The following is a 23,649-nucleotide window of genomic DNA, read 5'->3' as shown; positions in this document are numbered from 1 at the left end:
TCCCTTTGCCCTGTAAGGGGCCGTCTAAAATGCGTCATAACCATAAAAAATCATGGAATGGAAATGAGGCATACTTATTTCATGCAGTTGGCCATAAAAAAACACAGTGGGTAATTGGCAATTAATCCAGTGTTCATCAAGCTTAGCTAAAGGTGGGGGTTGTGGTAGAGGATGAATCTGGCCTTGTCTCCATGGAAACGAAGGATGCGGACAGAACATACAAGGGTGTCCAGTAGCCTTATGTATATCCTCCATATTAATATCCAACAAAATGAGTCAGTCCCATATACATACACATTCAGCGTGTTACTGTAAAGAAAAAAAATACTGTTAAGTATTAAATTGTTCCATCATTTCCTGTTCTTTAGCAGATGAAGCTGCTTGGTTTAGCATTTCCTTAGGATTATAACAGTGCTGAGGGATTTCAATTACTCTTAGATAGACAGGTTGCTTGCATTTGTACTTGAATCCTGAATCACTGTCCTTTAGTCTGTATCTGGCCTCTTTAATGACACACGTATGATCTGAATGTACAGCAGCACACAGAACACCAGTAAATGCATTTGATTTCAAAGAAAAAACTGCCCCTTGCTGGCAGTGTTTGCACCTTGTGGCACTACATTTAAGTCAAGTCAAGGTAAGTCACATTATCTGGAAAGGCACCATCAATGCTGAAGTGTCCACAACTAAGCAAGCCAGAGGCGACAGCGGCAAGGAACCAAAACTCCATTGGTGACAGAATGGAGCACTTTAAACAAAAGAGATTGTGTCAAAGCAACTGAACAACATTAATTAGGAAAACAGTGTGTCAATAATGCAAAATGACAGTTAAAGGCAGTTCATCATTGAATTCAGTGATGTCATCATGCAGCTCAGTTCAGTTTAAATAGTATCTGTGCAATAATTTGCAATCAAGTCAACGATATCACTGTAAATGAAGTGTCCACAACAAAGCAAGCCAAAGGTGACAGCGGCAAGGAACCAAAACTCCATCAGTGACAGAATGGAGAAAAAACCTTTGGAGAAACCAGGCTCAGTCGGTTGGCCAGTTCTCCTCTGAACAGACGAAAACAGCAGTTCAATTCCAGGCTGCAGCAAAGTCAGATTGTGCAGAAGAATCATCTGTTTCCTGTGGTCTTGTCCCGATGGTCGTCTGAGACAAGGTCTTTACAGGGGATTTGTATCAGGGGCTCTAGTTGTCCTGGTCTCCGCTGTCTTTCAGGGCTGTAGAGGTCCCTTCTAGTTGCTGATCCACCATCTGGGCTGGATACGTACTGGATCCGGGTGACTGCAGTGACCCTCTGACTTGGATACAGACTGGATCTGGTGGCTACGCTGACCTCGGAAAAAAGAGAGAAACTGACTAATATTAGCGTAGATGCTATTCTTCTAACGATGTAGCAAGTACATCGGGTGTTATGGGAAGTGTTCCCAGTTCCGGTTTACCTAATTAATGCAGCCTAAAAATCCTTTAACAGATTTGGAAATTAGAAGCGTATTAGTGTGTTATGTGTAAGCCAGGTTAAAGAGATGGGTCTTTAATCTAGATTTAAACTGCAAGTGTGTGTCTGCCTCCTGAACAATGTTAGGTAGGTTATTCCAGAGTTTAGGCGCTAAATAGGAGAAGGATCTGCCGCCCGCAGTTGACTTTGATATTCTAGGTATTATCAAGTTTCCAGAGATTTGAGAACGCAGCAGACATGGAGGAATATAATGTAACAAGAGCTCGTTCAAATACTGAGGTGCTAAACCATTCAGGGCTTTATAAGTAATAAGCAAGATTTTAAAATCTATACGATGTTTGATAGGGAGCCAGTGCAGTGTTGACAGAACCGGGATAATATGATCATACTTCCTGGTTCTAGTAAGAACTCTAGCTGCTGCATTTTGGACTAACTGGAGTTTGTTTATTAAGCGTGCAGAACAACTACCCAATAGAGCATTACAATAGTCTAACCTTGAGGTCATAAACGCATGGATTAACATTTCTGCATTTCACATTGAGAGCATAGGTCGTAGCACACCTAGGTTCCTAACTGATGACGAAGAATTGACAGTGCAGCCATCACGTCTTAGTGTTCTACGTTATTACATGCAGAGATTTAGGTCCTATAATTAACAGTTTTTTCAGAATTACTCGTCATCCAGTTTTTTATATAGACTATGCATTCCGTTAGTTTTTCAAATTGGTATATTTCACCGGGCCGTGAAGAAATATAGAGCTGAGTATCATCAGCATAACAGTGAGTACATGCAAATGTGAACGAGATCTGAGAGTGGTAGCAAAGGAGCATAGCATCTGATAGGACAAGATTGTTTTATTGTTTTAATTTTTTCACAGTGAGACTGAAGGGAACATAAGAGGTTTTTCAGAGCTTTTTCTCATTCATGCTCTAAATGCAGCTCTGCTAATATGGATGACTCGCCACCTCTTCACTTGACCAGTGCAGATTCATATAGAGATCAACAAACATGCCAGTTTGCCTTATTGATTTTGATTCACATTTAGCTAGGAGTATGTTTAACCCTCTGGTGCTCTCCGGTTGACTGGATTTTATTTATTTATTTTTTTAATTAATTGGAGTGGTACAACTCTTGATAAGTGTTTTGTCACTTGCTATGTGAACACAAGAAAGAAACGAATGGGAAACTAATTTCATCATGTGGAAAATGTCTGGTATGGCGCAAATACAAAATCATATTGAAACCTTTTTTTTTTCAGATATCAACCTTAATTTTGGAATGCAACTTGTTTAGATTTATGGCTTTGATTTTTCCTGCAATTTTAGATTTAAATATGTTTGTAAATATGTTGTGTAAAAATCAGTTTTTTAAAACCTTTTTTGTCCCGATTATTCAGCAATAAACTGCAAAGTGTCTTCTTTCAAAACAGACCAAACATTAAGTCTTTGCTCCAAAGCATTCAAAATTTACAAAAGTTTTTGAAAAAAAAAAAATATTTTCATTTTTGTCATTTTTGATCACCACGCGAGGAGCACCAGAGGCCCATCTATGCTTGGACTTCAATTGACAAAATTAAGTAAAACCTCATTATTTGTAAATTATATATATATATATATATATATATCTTTATTTTACAATACATATGGTTTCAAGCAGCTTGACAGAAGATGCATGTTTTAATGACTGCATCAAGGAAAAATCAGTGGTGAGGTACTGGAGAAAACCTTGAAATGTTCTTAATTCATCAGGTGAAGCCTATACTCAGGAATGTAATGTCCATATGATAATATAAAAGACATGTGGGTAGTTAAAGTCACATATTCAGTTAAAAGTTATGTTATACTCATATGCATTATCTACTGTCAATGTCTGATTACAGCTTGTGATTGTAATGCTTGCAAAATAAGAATATTTGGCAGTTTTGAATGTATATCCAAAGCTGGCATCATCTGAAGTCTTCAAAATTGCCACAAAGGGAGACAAAGCAGGTGTCTGCCTGCTAAGAAAAACAATCAGTGCTGTTTTATCTTCTGCCAGACCCACCACACCATTTCAAATAGCCTCCTTTACTTTTTCAACTGCTATCTCCATATATGACATGTATATGGGCATTAATATATATATATATAAATATTTGTGAATCTTGAAATCTGTAAAAAATGTTTTCTGGGGTCTGGAATGGATCAAATCCAATCCTAATCAGTACTTTTTCTTGTCTTGTCATTTGTTTTTGTATTCACCACCAATACTCCCTGCTGATGGTCGTAGACGAGCTGAAATAGATGAAGAGTTTTGGAACAGAGCTTGTGCACAGATTTTATTTGTAGAAGTGCACCTAGGACTTCAGTAAATAATATATGGCACACCATTATAAAGAGTCTGATCACTGAGTGTTCCCCATGACCAGTGCTCCACAGAGAATTCATTAATGAGCAGAGCTTGTGATGCATTGGTGTGCTGTGGATCATTGTCTGTCAGGATTGTTTATGGCTAGAGAAGGTCAAACTGTCACTATGACACAAATGATGCCAATCTCCGTGCACTAGTCTCTCTTACACATAAGGCTAAAAACCATTTTAAAATCTTAATTTAAGCACACTGAAAGACTTCAAAAGGAAAAGATGAACAACAGTGAACGACATAAACAAATGTAAAGCAACATTTACTTCTACCAAGCACAAATGAGGGTAAATTTTATATTTAGCTGGAGAATTTTGCAGTATTAAAGACAGGTTGTTAGGGAAGGACACTCACAGAGGAATATGAAGAAACAGAAGGGTTTATTTACAGCAGAGTAAATGGAAGCAGTGGCAGGCGAGTATGAAGTTCAGTAGAGAAGTTTGACGATATGGATGAATATAATGGAAAGTCTTTGTCTTACAGAAGATTGTGGATGAAACGTATGGAGGATGGATGACAGCACACACCTCAGTGACAATGGTAAGTATAATATCCACATGGAGACTTGGGAGGAAACAGACGTTGGAGTGGGGAACACACTGCAGAATCTGGAGTAGCAGAGCAAGTCCTCTTCATATGAACGAGACCAGACACTGGAGTGTTATGAGGTGTGTGCTTAAGTAGTCCATTTGATGAGGGTGCAGATGAGGTGCAGGTGTGAGTGATAAGTACTCTAGTGATGGTGTGCACTGTGATTGGGTGGTGAGTGAGCCTTGCTGGTCTGTGACACAGGTCATAATTTAATTGTCAATAAGTTGGATATGTTAGCTGCAGCATAAAGAACCTAATGTCACTTACAGTAGCGGAACGCAAACTACAGTGGAAATGAATTTGAAACAGCTTTACATGAAAACCTTTAAAGAATTTAATAGAATGCACAATGTTAGCTTAAGTATTTGGGTAATTTGCAGTATTATGATAATATTAAAAATGAATTCTTAGAACTTTAAACCACAAATTGTGCAAAATGTCACTCCAGCTAGGTAACCAAAAGTGGTAACCTTGCTGTATACTGTTATTTAGTCCTACAGCATGATATGTGAGTATGATATTTCTTTTATTCAAAGTTTAATAAACAAGAAGTTAATATTTAGCAGCTTATGTTTAGTCACAATATTTTCAGTTGACCTTTCTTTCTTTCTTTCTTTCTTTCCTTTCTTCTTTTTTAGAAAATTCAAAACAATGTCCAAGCAGAATCAAGCAGAGCATCCCTGAGCAACACACAATCATTTTTTGAATGACTTGGTTGAGTAAATTCATAATTCAGTGACTCATAAAGCCAGTCACTTGTTGCCACCTACTGGTGTAATGATGTGACATCAAAAAATATCCACAACAAAACTACAAACAAAAACACAAATATCCCTTTCGAAAGCTTCAGTAGATGCTGCGCTGCTCAGCGCATTGGGAAACGTCTTGTTTGTGACCAGCTGTGAATAATGTGTGTAACACGTCGATAGAATTAACCCGGCGGTAATATAGCCTCAGTTGATGACGTCATCTGAGCGCGCCCGCAACACGGGGCTATAAATAGATAAGCCACAGGTGCATCAACAGGTCTTTTGTCTTCAGATCATTCTGTGCATGTGTGTGTCAGGAAGATTCTATAAGCACGATACTACAAACGAAACAGTAAGTGTTGTGTTCCTCCATGCTCTCGTCCTATGTATGAGCTGGATACGCATGATTACTGTTTTGTTTGTTTGGGGGAAGAACACGCGGTTCTGGCTTTAGAGACGGGCGAGTGCGAGCATTGTGAACTGCTCTCAATGAAGATGCTTCGTGCTCGTCTGAACTATTTTCAGACCGCACCCACCTTTTCGTCGGAGGGCTCTCGTGCGGGTCTGCGTGACGAGCGAGCGACGGGCCCGTCCCTTTCGCTTACAGTGTCAACAGATCCACGCATCCTCTCTCGTGATCTCGAAGCGCGCTCCGGTGCTTCTTCGATTCACGAGGAGGATGATATATCTCTTGAGTCTTCGGGCGATGAGCAGGCCACCTCTGAACGCTCCTCTCGCGAGAGGAAATTGGTCGAGGAGCTGCTCGAGGTGGTTACTTGCGCGGTGGACAGGCTGCAGCTTGACTGGCCACGCGAACAAGAGACCCCCAAATGTAGTAAGCTGGAGGATAGGTTTCTGTCGGGTGGTAGTAGAGAGAGACCGCAACATCAGTCTCTCCCCTTTTTCGAGGACCTCCATGATGAACTGTCGAAGTCATGGAGCAAACCATATACTTCCCGCATCTTTGTGCCCTCGATGTTGACTTTTTCAACTATCGTGGATGCAAAGTCGCGGGGGTATTCGGAGATGCCTCGGGTTGAAGAGTCGCTTGCGAGCTATCTCTCGCCTGAATCTGCATCCACGGTGAAGAAACCTACTCTCCCCACTAAACCTTGTTGTAGAATTACATCATCGCTAGTGGGTAAAGCTTACCAAGCTGCAGGTCAGGCTGGTGCTGCGTTGCACACTATGGCAGTGTTACAGGCATACCAGGCTGACCTGTTGAAGGACTTGAGTGTGGGCAGTACAATCGACGAGGAAGCATTCGCTGAGCTTCGTCGGGCCACAGATTTGTCTCTCCGGGCGACCAAGCAGAAGGCTTTTAGACTCTCCTATCTCTCCATCTGGCCTGTTTGGCGATTCGGTTAATACGGTCGTCGACAGGTTTAGGGAAGTAAAGAAACATGAAGAAGCGTTCGTTCAGTTTCTTCCTCGCCGCACTCAATGGGAGTGGCCATCAGCCACCCAGCCTCGCCCCGGTCCTTCAAAAACCAGGGAGGTTAAAAAGCAGAGCGTGGCAGACCGTGCTCCCCCTCGTAGGGATTGGGGACAGGTTCGCCGTGCTCAGCAACCTCCCAAGCCAGACCTCAGGACTTTCATTAATAATAAGAAGAAGTCCTGACGCCATGGCGCCCGTGCTGGTGGGGGTAGTCCCTCACGGGGTGGTGCGCGCTCGACTGCTTTTCGCCCCGCCCCATTACCCTCACAAAACCCCTCCATCCCCGCCGCTTCTTGTGCCTCAGGAGGCGGGGGTTTCCAGCAAGATATTAGATGTTCCAGTGCTTCCTGCCGTCATTCAGGACACGGAACATCTAACATCCCCTCAAAAGGAAGTATTGAAATTGGTACCACTCTCAGAGAGTCTGGCAGCGTGGAAACTTCTGCATTTCTGCATGGGTGTTGAGCACAGTACGGATAGGATACAGGATCCAATTTATTCGTCATCCTCCACGTTTCAACGGCGTGGTCTCCACTTCCGTGAAACCGGAGCTGATGCAGGTACTGTCTCAAGAGCTACAAACTCTTCTGGGCAAAGAGGCCATAGAACATGTTCCTCTTCCACAGAGAGAGTCGGGCTATTACAGCAGATACTTCCTAGTTCCCAAAAAGGCTGGGGAGTGCATCCAATCTTGGATCTTTGAGGCTTAAACCGTACAATCAGAACACTCAAGTTCAAGATGTTAACCGTCAAGACGGTCGTGTCGCAAATTCGGCATCGCGATTGGTTCATCACGATCGATCTAAAGGACGCATATTTTCATATAGAAATTTTGCCACAACACAGGAAATTCCTGAGGTTCACTTTCGGGGGTGAAGCATACCAGTTTCGGGTTCTTCCTTTTGGCCTAGCCTTATCACCCCGCACGTACACAAAATGCATGGATGCAGCGCTGGCTCCATTACGACTCCAGGGCATTCGCATTTTAAATTATATCGACGATTGGCTGATACTAGCGCAATCGCGAGAGATGGCGCTACAACACAGGGACATCGTGTTAGCTCATCTAGTTTCTCTGGGGTTGAGACTCAACACCGAGAAGAGTGTTCTCTGTCCAGCCCAGAGAACGACTTATCTCGGGATCGTTTGGGATTCGATCACGATGCGGGCACAACTGTCTCCCGCTCGGATCGAGACCATTCAGCAGACCATGAGCAAAGTCAGGCTAGGCCAGGATCGCACTGTTCGTCAGTATCAAAAGATGTTAGGTTTCATGGCTTCAGCATCCACGGTGATTCCTTTGGGGCTGTTACACATGAGACCGTTTCAGTTGTGGCTAAAAGCCAGAGGATTTCAAAGGCAAATAAAAGTGACGCGCCGCGGGCTTTGTACACTATCTCTGTGGCTCAGACCCTGGTTCCTTGCCTTTGGTCCCACTCTAGGGGCACCGTGTCGTCGCAGACTGCTAACGACAGATTCCTCCCTGATGGGCTGGGGAGCAGTCTTGGATGGCCACCCAGCTCAAGGGGAATGGCGGGGTCATCAGCTCGATTGGCACATCAATTGCCTTGAGCTGATGGCCTTATTTCTGGCTCTGAAATATTTCCTCCATCATTTGAGAGGCTGTCATGTCCTAGTACGGGTGGACAACACAGCAACAGTCTCGTATATAAATCACCAGGGGGGTCTGCGCTCACGCAATCTGAACAAGATAGCGTGGCAGATTTTTCTTTGGGCCCAGGACAAGCTCCTGTCACTCAGGGCAGTTTACATTCCGGGGCGTTTGAATGTGGGAGCGGATTTACTATCCAGACAGACACTACCGACAGGGGAATGGAAACTCCATCCAGAGGTAGTGAAACAGATTTGGGAAAAATTTTACGAAGCAGAGGTGGACCTCTTCATCAGACAGCGCAATGTCCCCTCTACTTCTCTCTGAGTCACCCAGCCCCCCTGGGTCTGGATGCGATGGCGCACACATGGCCTAGAATGCGCCTGTATGTGTTTCCTCCAGTTTCTCTGCTCCCGGGAGTCCTAGCCAGAGTTCGCCAACAAGGGTCTTGCCTCTTGCTGATAGCACCACGTTGGCCGAACAGGGTATGGTTCTCGGAGATAATATCTCTCCTCGACGGCTCTCCATGGGCGATTCCGGAGAGGAGGGACCTTCTGTCTCAGGCAGGGGGCACGATATTCCATCCCAGGCCCGACCTGTGGAATCTTCATGTTTGGCCCCTGAAGGGTACCAGCTAAGGAACACAGGGCTGTCGCCGGGTGTTATTGATACCATCCTTAGTGCTAGGGCTTCCTCCACCAGACAGAGTTATGCCAGTAAATGGGGTGTCTTTGACAGGTGGTGTGTGGTACACAATGTAGATCCAGTCAACTGCCATATTGCTTCAGTTCTGGACTTCATGCAAGAGAAATTGTCAACAGGCACATGCCCTGCTACTCTTAAGGTTTATGTGGCCGCTCTTTCGGCTTGCCACGCCTTGATTGATGGGATGCCACTCGGGAGACACCCTCTGCTCTCTCGCTTTCTTCGTGGGGCCAGACGACTGAGGCCTTCAGTAAAAACCAAGATGCCTTCTTGGGACTTAGCTATAGTTCTCGAGGGTCTGGTTGAAACTCCCTTTGAACCTTTAGAGTCCGCATCTGATAGACTTCTAACTCTAAAAATGGTTTTTCTCATGGCAATAACTTCTTTGAAGAGAATTGGGGATATGCAGGCTCTGTCTATCTCACCATCATGCTTAGACTTTGCCCCAGGGAGCATGAAAGTGATTCTGCATCCTCATCCTGATTACCTGCCTAAGGTTCCGTTTTCGGCTGTACATCCGGTCATTCTAGAGGCCTTCTGTCCTCCACCGTTCACAACGCCGGAGCAGGAGAAATCTTATAGGCTGTGTCCAGTCCGTGCTCTTCAGACTTACGTCCACCGCACTAGCCAGTGGCGTAAGTCGGAGCAACTACTGTTCGTCTGTTATGGTGGTGGTAACAGAGGAGCAGCTGCCACCAGGCAGACCATGTCTCACTGGGTCAGGGATGCTATTGCTTTGGCTTATGAGGCGCGCGGGTCAAGCTTCGCCTATAGGTCTTAGAGCTCACTCCACAAGGGGGTCGCCTCCTCTAGTGCTTTAGCAAGGGGTGCCCCCTTACAACAGGTTTGTGATGCGGCAGTTTGGTCCTCTCCGCACACATTCATAAGATTTTATATTTTGGATGTCCATGCTACTCCGGGCTCTCATGTCCTTGACTCAACATCACAAGCTAATGTCTGAGGCCTTCTTGTGGTTTGGTAGCACACCTGCACAACCTTAGGGGTCTAGACATTTTCAAGCACGGCGGCGTGGATATTCTCGTTCCCAATGCGCTGAGCAGCGCAGCATCGACTGAAGCTTTCGAAAGGGAACGTTCCCGGTTACTTAACTGTAACCTTGTTCCCTGAGAAAGCTGAACGAGATGCTGCGCTGCGTTGCCGTGCAGAAATATGTCCCAGGACTGCTCTTCAGACAAAATGTCCTGTTGATGCACCTGTGGCTTATCTATTTATAGCCCCGTGTTGCGGGCGCGCTCAGATGACGTCATCAACCGAGGCTATATTACCGCCGAGTCAATTCTATCGACGTGTTACACACATTATTCACAGCTGGTCACGAACAAGACGTTTCCCAATGCGCTGAGCAGCGCAGCATCTTGTTCCGCTTTCTCAGGGAACAAGGTTACAGCTAAGTAACCGGGAACGTTTCACAGTCTGTCTGGAAACAAACATAGATGGAAAATTCGGAGTAGTTATATCAGATCTCTTGAAATTGCACTCAGCCAATCAAATTTGAAAACCCTAACTGTTGTATAAATACATGCAGAAAACAGGTTAAGCTTTACAAATGCTCCTGTGCATATGAAACTCAACTGAAAATGTACTATATTGAGTTTAACTGATAATCCATGCACTGATGTTAATTTGTAATATCAAACTGCAAAGATCATTTTTAAGAATCCCGTTCTCCCCTGGTTCTGAGAAGCATTGTGGTAGCAGTTGTCAGGTAGAATCCAGCTCCGTTCTGGCAGACAATGGTTCGAAATGCTTAAATAATAACAGCACTGGCTTGCCATGGGTTGCAGCCTCCAGTTTTTGAGAAAGCAATTATTATATTCAGAAATTCTTAAAGTGCTTCTCCTTCTCTCTATTAAAACAATGTGTTTTTCTCATTGTCAGCATTTAGATAATCTGAAACAAAAGTTGTGTTTAAAGTGTTTTGATGTTACAAGAAAAGCTGTCAAAGGACTGCCAAAACAATGAGATTCTTTTTCCCAACACAATCTTAGAAACTATTGAGTAAATGATCCTATTGTATAAATTCATTAAATTCATAACTACATTCAGTTTAATGCATAACTCTTGTTTTGAGACATCATCTACCAACAAACTGTACTGCTCTTTCTGTTGAGGAATAAATCTAAAAAGCTGTGTTATTCTAATTTATTGTGGTGTAAATGAGAGCCAAAGAGCTCTTCAGCAGTAAGATGTGAAGTATATTAGATGTCTTGGTTAATGCTTATGCTAAATCTTTAGTAATGTAAAGACTGTCTTGTTTTTAGTAGGTGCTTAATGGCCTTTTTAAATCAAGTCAAGTCACCTTTATTTATATAGCGCTTTATACAAAACAGATTGTGTCAAAGCAACTGAACAACATTAAATAGGAAACAGTGTGTCAATAATGCAAAATGACAATTAAAGGCAGTTCATCATTGAATTCAGTGATGTCACCATGCAGCTCAGTTCAGTTTAAATAGTATCTGTGCAATCATTTGCAATCAAGTCAACGATGTCGCTGTAAATGCAGTGTCCCCAACTAAGCAAGCCAGAGGCGACAGCGGCAAGGAACCAAAACGCCATTGGTGACAGAATGGAGAAAAAACCTTGGGAGAAACCAGGCTCAGTCAGGGGGGCCAGTTCTCCTCTGGCCAGATGAAACCAGCAGTTCAATTCCAGGCTGCAGCAAAGTCAGCGGATGTGGAAGACTATAATGTAACAAGAGCTCGTTCAAATACTGAGGTGCTAAACCATTCAGGGCTTTATAAGTAATAAGCAAGATTTTAAAATCTATACAATGTTTAATAGGTATCCAGTGCAGTGTTGACAGAACCGGGCTAATATGGTCATACTTCCTGGTTCTAGTAAGAACTCTAGCTGCTGCATTTTGGACCAGCTGAAGTTTTTTTATTAAGCATGCAGAACAACCACCCAATAAAGCATTACAATAAACTAACCTTGAGGTCATAAATGCATGGATTAACATTTCTGCATTTGACATTGAGAGCATAGGTCGTAATTTAGATATATTTTTGAGATGGAAAAATGCAGTTTTACAAATGCTAGAAACGTGGCTTTCTAAGGAAAGATTGCTATCAAATAGCACACCTAGGTTCCTAAATGGTGACGAAGAATTGACAGAGCAGCCATCAAGTCTTAGCGTTCTAGGTTATTACATGCAGAGTTTTTAGGTCCTATAATTAACACCTCTGTTTTTTCAGAATTTAGTAGTAAGAAATTACTCGTCATCCAGTTATTTATAGCGAATATGCATTCTGTTAGTTTTTCAAATTGGTATGTTTCGCCGGGCCGTGAAGAAATATAGAGCTCAGTATCATCAGCATAACAGTGAAAGCTAACACCATGTTTCCTGATGATATCTCCCAAGGGTAACATGTAAAGCATGAAGAGTAATGGCCCTAGTACTGAGCCTTGAGGTACTCCATACTGCACTTGTGATCAATATGATACCTCTTCATTCACTGCTACAAATTGATTGCGGTCATATAGGTATGATTTAAACCATGCTAATGCACTTCCATTTATGCCAACAAAGTTTTCTAGTCTATGCAAAAGAATGTTGTGGTCAATAGTGTCGAACGCAGCACTAAGATCCAATAGCACTAATAGAGAGATACAACCACGATCAGATGATAAGAGCAGGTCATTTGTAACTCTAAGGAGAGCAGCCTCAGTACTATGATACGGTCTAAATCCTGACTGGAAATCCTCACAGATACCATTTTTTATAAGAAGAAATATAATTCTGAGGATACTACCTTTTCTAGTATCTTGGACAGAAAAGGGAGATTGGAGATCGGTCTGTAATTAACTAGTTCTTTTGGGTCAAGTTGTGTTTTTTTGATGAGAGGCTTAATAACAGCCAGTTTGAAGGTTTTGGGGACATATCCTAATGACAATAAGGAATTAATAATAGTCAGAAGAGGATCTATGACATGTTGTTGGTTTAGATGATTTAACAAGTTTACCAATATACAACCCTTACCAAAAAGTAGTATACTTCATTTTATTAAGTATACTCAAGTAAAGTTCAAGTATATTTTTAAGTATACTTTATGTAGCAAGTATACAAATATCAGTGTTCTAGTAGTATACTTGTAAGTGTACTGTTTCAATACTTCTTGGGACTAAATTGGCCCACTTTCTTGTATATAAAAGTATACTTTTAAGTATACTTTAAGTATAACAGTAGTAAACTTTGAGTACACAGCTAGTTCACCTCTATGTTTGTAATTTGTACTGCAATTACACTAAAAGTGAACTTATAGGTATACTGATAGTTTACTAATTAAATACTTTGTACACATTGAAGTATAATCTCAGTAAACTACTAGTTTAGTAGTTTTATACTACAAGTAGACTAATAAGCTTTCTTTAAGTGAACATTACATCATATAATAATACAACTCAAGTCAAGTCATCTTTATTTATATAGCGCTTTAAACAAAAAAGATTGCGTCAAAGCAACTGAACAACATTAATTAGGAAAACAGTGTGTCAATAATACAAAATGACAGTTAAAGGCAATTCATCATTGAATTCAGTGATGTCATCATGCAGCTCAGTTCAGTTTAAATGGTATCTGTGCAATAATTTGCAATCAAGTCAACGATATCGCTGTAAATGAAGTGTCCCCAACTAAGCAAGCCAGAGGCGACAGCGGCAAGGAACCAAAACTCCATCAGTACAGAATGGAGAAAAAAACCTTGGGAGAAACCAGGCTCAGTTGGGGGGCCAATTCTCCTCTGACCAGACAAAACCAGCAGTTCAATTCCAGGCTGCAGCAAAGTCAGGTTGTGCAGAAGAATCATCTGTTTCCTGTGGTCTTGTCCCGGTGGTCGTCTGAGACAAGGTCTTTACAGGGGATCTGTCTCTGGGGCTCTAGTCCTGGTCTCCGCTGTCTTTCAGGGCTGTAGAGGTCCTTTCTAGGTGCTAATCCACCATCTGGGCTGGATACATACTGGATCCGGGTGACTGCAGTGACCATCTGACTTGGATACAGACTGGATCTGGTGGCCACGGTGACCTCGGAATAAGAGAGAAACAGACTAATATGAGCGTAGATGCCATTCTTCTAACGATGTAGCAAGTACATCGGGTGTTATGGGAAGTGTTCCCGGTTCCGGTTTACCTAATTAATGCTGCCTAAAAATCCTTTAACGGATTTGGATATTAGAAGTGTATTAGTATGTTATGTGTAAGCCAGGTTAAAGAGATGGGTCTTTAATCTAGATTTAAACTGCAAGAGTGTGTCTGCCTCCCGAACAATGTTAGGTAGGTTATTCCAGAGTTTGGGCGCTAAATAGGAAAAGGATCTGCCACCCGCAGTTAATTTTGATATTCTAGGTATTATCAAATTGCCAAAGTTTTGAGAACGGAGCGGACGTGGAGGACTATAATGTAACAAGAGCTCGTTCAAATACTGAGGTGCTAAACCATTCAGGGCTTTATAAGTAATAAGCAAGATTTTAAAATCTATACGATGTTTGATAGGGAGCCAGTGCAGTGTTGACAGGACCGGGCTAATATGATCATACTTCCTGGTTCTAGTAAGAACTCTAGCTGCTGCATTTTGGACTAACTGGAGTTTGTTTACTAAGCGTGCAGAACAACCACCCAATAGAGCATTACAATAGTCTAACCTTGAGGTCATAAACGCATGGATTAACATTTCTGCATTTGACATTGAGAGCATCGGCCGTAATTTAGATATATTTTTGAGATGGAAAAATGCAGTTTTACAAATGCTAGAAACGTGGCTTTCTAAGGAAAGGTTGCTGTCAAATAGCACACCTAGGTTCCTAACTGATGACGAAGAATTGACAGAGCAGCCATCAAGGCTTAGACAGCGTTCTAGGTCATTACATGCAGAGCTTTTAGGCCCTATAATTAACAGCTCTGTTTTTTCAGAATTTAGCAGTAAGAAATTACTCGTCATCCAGTTTTTTATATCGACTATGCATTCCGTTAGTTTTTTCAAATTGGTATGTTTCGCCAGGCCGCGATGAAATATAGAGCTGAGTATCATCAGCATAACAGTGAAAGCTAACACCGTGTTTCCTGATGATATCTCCTAAGGGTAACATGTAAAGCGTGAAGAGTAACGGCCCTAGTACTGAGCCTTGCAGTACTCCATATTGCACTTGTGAATGATATGATACCTCTTCATTCACTGCTACGAATTGATGGCGGTCATATAAGTACGATTTAAACCATGCTAATGCACTTCCATTAATGCCAACAAAGTGTTCTAGTCTATGCAAAAGAATAGTGTGGTCAATAGTGTCGAACGCAGCACTAAGATCCAATAGCACTAATAGAGAGATACAACCACGATCAGATGATAAGAGCAGGTCATTTGTAACTCTAAGGAGAGCAGTCTCAGTACTATGATACGGTCTAAATCCTGACTGGAAATCCTCACAGATGCCAATTTTTCTCTAAGAAGGAATATAATTGTGAGGATACTACCTTTTCTAGTATCTTGGACAGAAAAGGGAGATTCGAGATCGGTCTGTAATTAACCAGTTCTTTGGGGTCAAGTTGTGGTTTTTTTGATGAGAGGCTTAATAACAGCCAGTTTGAAGGATTTTGGGACATACCCTAATAACAATGAGGAATTAATAATAGTCAGAAGAGGATCTATGACTTCTGGAAGCACCTCTTTAAGGAGCTTAGATGGAATAGGGTCTAACATACAGTACATGTTGTTGGTTTAGATGATTTAACAAGTTTATACAATTCTTCCTCTCCTATAGTAGAGAATGAGTGGAACTGTTCCTCAGGGGATCTATAGTGCACTGTCTGATGTGATACTGTAGCTGATGGCTGCATGGTTACAATTTTATCTCTAATAGTATCGACTTTAGAAGTAAAGTAGTTCATAAAGTCATTACTGCTGTGATGTTGAGAAAATGTCAACACTTGTTGATGCTTTATTTTTCGTTAATTTAGTATAAAGTATACTAATATGTCCCTATTTAGGTTTTAATTTGTATATATTTTGTTATATGAATATCTGAACATACAAAACGTCCAAAGAAAGAACAGGGTATCTGATTGTAAACAAAACATTTTATTCTAGCTAAATCCATTCTTTTTTTAAAACACTTTAATGTGGGTAAGTTTCAAGAAAAATAAAGAAATAATATTTTGAACACAAAGCTGAAAAAAGACTATGAATTAAATTCATAATAATAATCAAAACGTAGATGGAGTTGATCAACACCCTGAACCTTCACTGTAATTATTACAACTCTTCATCGGTCGACATTTTATTCCATAACGTTACAGTTTTGATGCTGTTTCATGCCAGATGATCCTGTTAGATTACATGTGTTAGTATCTGTTGTTTATTTTTCTTCTTAACTTGTGTTTTTTTGGAAATTCTGTACAGAAGATGTGTACTAGCGCCCTCTACCGTATAGCAATGAAAACACGGATTTTAGGAGCACAAGTATATCTCAAATATATATAGACTTTTTGTAAGTTAGTTACTTTTTGTAAGTTACAATTTTATCTCTAATAGTATCGATCTTAGAAGTATAGTAGTTCATATAGTCATTACTGCTGTACTGTTGGGAAATGTCAACACTTGTTGATGCTTTATTTTTCATTAATTTAGTCACTGTATTGAATAAATACCTGGGGTTATATTTGTTTTCTCCTAAAAGAGACGAAAAGTAATCAGATCTAGCAGTTTTCAATGCTTTTCTGTAGGATAGGTTACTGTCCCTCCCAGCAATACAAAAAAACCTCTAGTTTTGTTTTCCTCCAGCTGCGCTCCATTTTCCAGGCTGCTCTCTTTAGGGTGCGAATGTGCTCATTATACCACAGTGTCAGACTGTTTTCCTTAATCTTCCTTAATCGTAAAGGAGCAACTGTATCTAAAAATGCTAGAAAAGAGTCCATAGTTTCTGTTACATCATCAAGTTGTTCTGGGGTTTTGGATATGCTAAGGAATTGGGATACATCAGGAAGATTACTTACAAAGCAGTCTTTTGTGGTAGAATTGATGGTTCTACCATACTTGTAACAAGAAGTAGAATTTACAGTTTTATCTATATGAAGTTTGCACAAAACTAAATAATGATCTGAGATATCATTGCTTGGCTGCATAATTTCAACACCATCAACATCAATTCCATGTGACGGTTTTACATCTAGAGTATGATTTCGACAATGAGTAGGTCCTGAGACGTGTTGTCTAACCCCAATAGAGTTCAGAATGTCTATAAATGCTGATCCCAATGCATCTTTTTCATTATCAACATGGATATTAAAATCACCAACAATTAAAACTTTATCTGCAGCCAGCACTAACTCGGATATAAAATCAGCAAACTCTTTAATGAAGTCTGTATGATGCCCTGGTGGCCTGTATACAGTAGCCAGTACAAACATCACAGGGGATTTATCATTGACACTTGTTTCTCTGGATAATGTTATATGAAGCACCATTACTTCAAACGAGTTATACTTGAAGCCTGCCCTTTGAGAAATACTGAAAACATTGTTATAAATTGAAGCAACACCTCCCCCTTTACATTTTGGACGTGGCTCATGTTTATAACAGTAATCTTGGGGTGTAGAATCATTTAAAATAATGTAATCATCAGGTTTTAGCCAGGTTTCTGTCAAAAAGAGTCCATCTAGATTATGATCATATAATTTACAAAAAGTGCTTTTGTAGAAAGGGACCTGATATTCAATAAGCCAAGCTTTATCATTTGTTTATCAGTATTGCATCTTTTTTTTATTTGTTGAACCTTAATTAAATTGTTACTCTTAAATTGGTTTGGACGTTTTTTGTATTTTCTAGTTCGGGGAACAGACACAGTCTCTATAGTGTGATATCTAAGTGAAACAGTCTCTATGTGCTGAGAATTAACTGACTTCTGTGACGTGAGGCAGCTACAGTAGCAGACGGTCGGTTTAGCCAGTCTGTCTGCTTCCTGACCTGGGCCCCAGTTAGTCAAGTACAAACTCTAAGACTATGTGCCATATTTCTAGTGAGAAGATTGGCACCACCCCAGGAGGGATGAAGACCATCTATTTTCAACAGGTCAGGTCTGCCCCAAAAGCTCATCCAGTTGTCTATGAAACCTATGTTATTCTGCGGGCACCACTTAGACATCCACCCATTGAGTGATGACAATCTGCAATGTATCTCATCACCACGGTAAGCAAGGAGCGGACCAGAGCTTATTACAGTGTCTGACATCTAGCTTGCTAGTTCACACACCCTTTTTAATGTTATTTTTAGTGATCTCCGACTGGCGAAGTTGAACATCATTAGTGCCGTCATGAATAACAATCTTACTGTATTTACGTTTAGCATTAGCCAGCACTTTTAAATTTGCCAAGATGTCAGGCGCTCTGGCTCCCGGTAAACATTGGACTATAGTGGCTGGTGTCTATATTTTCATGTTCTGTACAACAGAATCACCAATAGAGCACTTTCAGGTTTCTCAGTGTGTGCGTCACTGAGTAGGGAGAATCTGTTTAATGTTTTGATCGGAACAGAAGAGCGTGTTTTAACCCACGACTATGCCGCCTCACAGTCACCCAATTGCCCTGCTGCAGAGGTGCTGTTACCGGAACCGAACAATGTACAGGACTCCCTAAGCCTGTCACATCCAAAGCCGTATCTAGGGCCCTCACATTCTTACTGTCCTCAATTAAAGTTTGGATGCATGTCTCTAATTCTAAAATCTTCTCTGTCATCCTAACTATTTCCCTGCATTTATCACATGTGAATCCCTTGTTGCCGACAGAGATAGATAATCTATACATGTGGCAAGCAGTGCAAATAACAATAGCAGGAGAGGCCATTACCCACTGTGATTGATGAAAGATTCTTACCACAGTTGTTAGATAAACTTGTGAAAAAAAAACGGAGCGAGAGAGAAAGAAACATAGCGAGAGAGAGGAGAGGAGAAAAGAAAACAGCGATAGGCACGAATGGAAATACTAATGACAAGCTAATGAATGCTAACATGCTGCAGGTGCGCTGCACTCGCGGATTTAGAAAAAAAGCGAACGATAAAATTAATCCGATTAGATTGATAGATAATATCAGAAATATTAAGTGATTTTATCTGGCACAGATTACACTATGGTGTTTTCCTCATCTTTATAGCTTGGCTATCTCAAAAGGCCTGTATAATTCTTGTGTTTTGTGTTGTGTATGCTAAGAGAGATGTAGACTGTAGCTTTACCACACACACACACAAACTGTAGCTTGTTTATATGTAGACATACTTAATGACTGACCCATTTTAGAACTTTTATTCCTAAACAAAAAGCAACCAAAAAGCCCATAGAGAAGAAGCCCAGTCGCAACAAACAGACAGAATCAGTGAGTTGGGCTGGAACTTTAAGGGATACTCCACCCTAAAATGACAATTTTGTCATTAATCACTTACCCCCATATCGTTCCAAACCCGTAAAAGCTCCGTTCGTCTTCAGAACACAATTTAAGATATTTTGGATAAAAACCGGGAGGCCTGTGACTGTCCCATAGACTACCAAATAAATAACAGTGTCAAGGTCCATAAAAGGTATGAAAGTCGTCATCAGAATACTCCATCTGCCATCAGACATGCAGTCTGGGTTATATGAAGCAACGGGAACACTTTTTGTAAGCAAAGAAAACAAAAATAACGACTTTATTCAACAATTCCTTTGTCAACCCCTGTGTTTTTCCATATCACTGTATGCTGTGTATGCTCTTCTGTGTCATCCGCGCCACAAGGATGCACTGTTTTATTTCAAATCAAAGCTAAATACACATAGAAACAGCGCATCCTTGTGATGTCTTTCATACCTTTTATGGACCTTGACACTGTTATTTACTTGGCAGTCTATGGGACAGTCTCAAGCCTCCAGGTTTTCATCCAAAATATCTTAAATTGTATTCTGAAGACGAACGGAGCTTTTACAGGTTTGGAACAACATGGGGGTAATTAATTAGTGCATCTGACCCTGATCTAAATAGTTCTGTCTTAAATCAGAACATGTTAGTAGTGTGAGTATTTTTATTCTTTTTTTTTAGTGCAAGAGGGATTGCTCTACACACACTATTATATTCTCTAAAGTAACATTTTATCGCAAATTTCTCCATGAATGCATTATATTGAATTAACTGACATCATCTATCAAATCAACAACATAAAGAACTTTTTTCTCAAACCATTACTGTTTAAATGATGTCTTCATATTTATTGTAATAATTATATTATTCCATAAGGTGGCTCCATGTGGTGTAAAGTTGTGGGTAAATATCATTTTCCAGTATTGCAATATCTGTTTGTGGAAATTTGAAAGCTTAACAGGCAATTTAGAACTTTTTCAATTTAATATAGCCTTTGGTATATGAAACCAAATTGAATTATGCTGTGTTAAATAAGATTTAATCCAGGACAATGATCAGGCAAGTTTAATATATGATGGTGGTCCGTAAGCCTGAAGTGGTGGTCCTATATCTGGAAATCTAATCTTACTATCTGGGGTTTTGCTAACAGTTTGTTCCCCCACTTTGAAATTGCCTCCTGTGCCCCTGTTGATAACATCCGCTATAATTTCGGACACCACTACAAATGGCTTTTCCCTCAAATACTGCCTTATTTAAGGGTATAGGGCCCCCTTCCTTAAATCTTGCCCTGGATGTCCAATGCGCTGCAAAGTTTAGCTCCAACCCTGATCAAAGTCAACTGCCTGTGATTTTCTAATGATCCCAAAAACATTGATTAGCATGTTCAGGTGTGTTTGATTAGGGTTGGAGCAAAACTTTGCAGGAAAGTGGATCTTAAGGGCCAGAGTTGGCCACTCCTATTTTAAGGGGATTGTGCTTTCTCCTTCGCTGGCCCTGGACCAGTGCTGTATCAGAGCTGTATCAGGTGTGTTAGATGAGGGAGACATTCAAAATATTCATTGTTGGGGGTCCCTATGGCAGGTTTGAGAAGCACTGCCCTAGACTATAAAATAATGCACCTTTGGATATTAGATCAGCTCTTACTCTTCATGTTTTAAAATCATGTCAAAAGACTTATATATATATACTCCTTAGGCATGGAATGTAAGGAAAGCATCCTAAATATCCTTCTTTTTTTCTTCTTTTTTTTACAGTTTCTAGAACAACATATACCAAAACTTACTTTGAAATATTCTACCAACTGTTGCATAAACATTTACATGCATCAAACAGAGGACTGACAAAGACTGACAGCAAACATATTAAAACATTCATAAAACATATATTTATAACAATAACATTACCCAACACTTTTGGAGCTGTTTAGTTAGTTATTTACATACAAAAAAGGGGTCTGCACTCTAAAAATATATTTATTGAATTTACAACAGGGGCCTGCTTGAATTGAATGAAAAAAGTTCAGACTTTTTTGTATTTCTTAGATTTATATAGATTGACTATAGATTTATTGGTCTTGGCACCTAATTAGCTGGTAGAGCATGGTGACTGCATTGATTGGTTAGTTAATTGCACACAATTCATCTAAAAACATAATAATGTAACACTTAATCATCTTGGCCCATTAAAACTTGGAAAATGTTAAACTTAGAAAGAAACCATGATGATCTTTGCTATCAATGACTTGTTTAAGAAAAAAAAAAATCTCAAATTAAACACACACTAGCATGTACTTACTGTACATAAATTGTGCACTTTTTTTACACTTAACATATCAGCATAATCAAATAATCAGGAGAAAATTAGACAAGAAAGGTAAGTGGCTTTTCTCAGGCGTGGCTCATCAGAGAGCCAAGAGTTCACGTGCCACCAACCCTTATGCCCCCTTGTTGTTAAATCAGTACATGACTAAGAAAAAAAAGCCAGCTATATCATCTTGGATGGTGTAACATTTAACTTTAATCATAACAAATTAATACATTATGCTTTTTTTTATTTATAGTAATATCTCTTTTTCTTCTTCTTCATATTATTTATTATTTCTATTTAATTTGTTTTATTAACCCATGTACAGCAGCAAGTTTTTCTCTCGTAATCTCTCTTCTCATCCTCAATATCTCATTCATCTCTTCTGTGTTCTGTAGTATCTCACTGTGTGTGTATCTGTCCACATCTATCCCCTTTGTCTTCATTCTCTTTTTCTCTGTTTTTCTTATTTTTTTTCCACACATCCATGTTTCCTCTTCACTCCTTATTTCTCTAGCTACCATTCTCACCTCTGACATGATGAAAGCTGAGTGTATCATCACACTGATTGATGTAGCTGCCTGTAAGTTGGTTTTAAAAACACATTTGCTTAATGACTGAGTGTAAAGAGGACTAAATGTGTGATTCTTGCCTCTTTTAAATGAACTCTCTTTCTCCCACCGCTCTCTGCCTTCTCCCGTGCTCATTCTTTAAGTGGTATGCTCTTGTGTCATCTATAGGAAGGACCACAGAAACACTGCAGGATTTTTAAAGAGATGCAAATTCACTCTCCTTCAGGCAAACATGCTCACAATAGATAAACATCCTCCTCTCTCCTCTTACACAATTACTGCTGCTAGTAAACATTTGTAAATGAACACTATTGATCATAATATAAAGGGATTACTGTATCAATATCAAATCATATATACATATTAAAGTAATATATACAGAGAAAGAGCTTCTTTTAGGGTAATGTGCAGTATGTTAACTCAGCGGGACTGTCTAACATCTATCGGTGGATTCCTCTTCCAAGCCACATTCATTAAAAATAGACGACAAGCTGCCTCCCCTACCTGGTGTATGAGGGCAGTTAAAGACTTACATCCGGGTGGAAGAAGTTCAGAAAATGTCAACAACTGTCTCCATGACTGAACTATTACAATGAAGAAATTGTTAGGATAAAAGTAGGCTCCTTCTGTTTAAAGCTTACAATGTACTCATGCATCTGGTTTTGCTCTTTCGCTTACTTTGGTCAAGAAAGAAAAATAATTTCATTATAAATAAACTAATGAATTAAATAAAAGCAAATTCTAATTTAGTACCAATATTGGCTGAGCTCAGCTGGCCATGTGTGTGTATGTACATGCATAATATTCTCAGAATCCATAAGCAACCTGCTCAGATAAGAGCGCTTTCAGTTTGAAATATTTACAGAGTGATAAAATATTTAAATAGCGTGGCGTGATAGGGATTCGTATTCTCAGTTGAGTTGGACCTGTCCTGGCTTGTGTGCCTGTGTTGGGGATTTTCAGCACTTTAAATATTAATTATGATTCAGACCAAAAATATGATCTCAGAGATGTTGTGTAGTGAATTGGTGGGATTGTAACTGATACTAAATAATGAAGTTGTTCAGTTCAAACATAAAGATTGTAATGTCGTTTTGAATTTGGGAATTTATAATATGAATGTGAAATATGAAAATATTACACACTTATTAGTTGCTTTGTTTGCTATGTTAAGGGATTTCAGTGGTTTTCTATTTTTATTTATGAAATGATTCTGAAATACTGTATATTAAAATAACTGCTTTTTGTCATAAAATACTGCTTTTGGTGTCACATAATTCATTCAGTCCACATGATTTGTAAGGTTAGACAGTGCCCCATGATAAAAACAATCTTGCATATGACATTTCTTTTCTCTTTTTTTTACATTTTTCAGGAAAGCTATGCTTTTATACTATTTCAATTTTCATAGCTTAGACTCT

This window comes from Cyprinus carpio, chromosome A20, assembly GCF_018340385.1.
Source record: "Cyprinus carpio isolate SPL01 chromosome A20, ASM1834038v1, whole genome shotgun sequence".
NCBI classification, from domain to species: Eukaryota; Metazoa; Chordata; class Actinopteri; order Cypriniformes; family Cyprinidae; genus Cyprinus; species Cyprinus carpio.
This window is presented reverse-complemented; position numbering follows the sequence as displayed.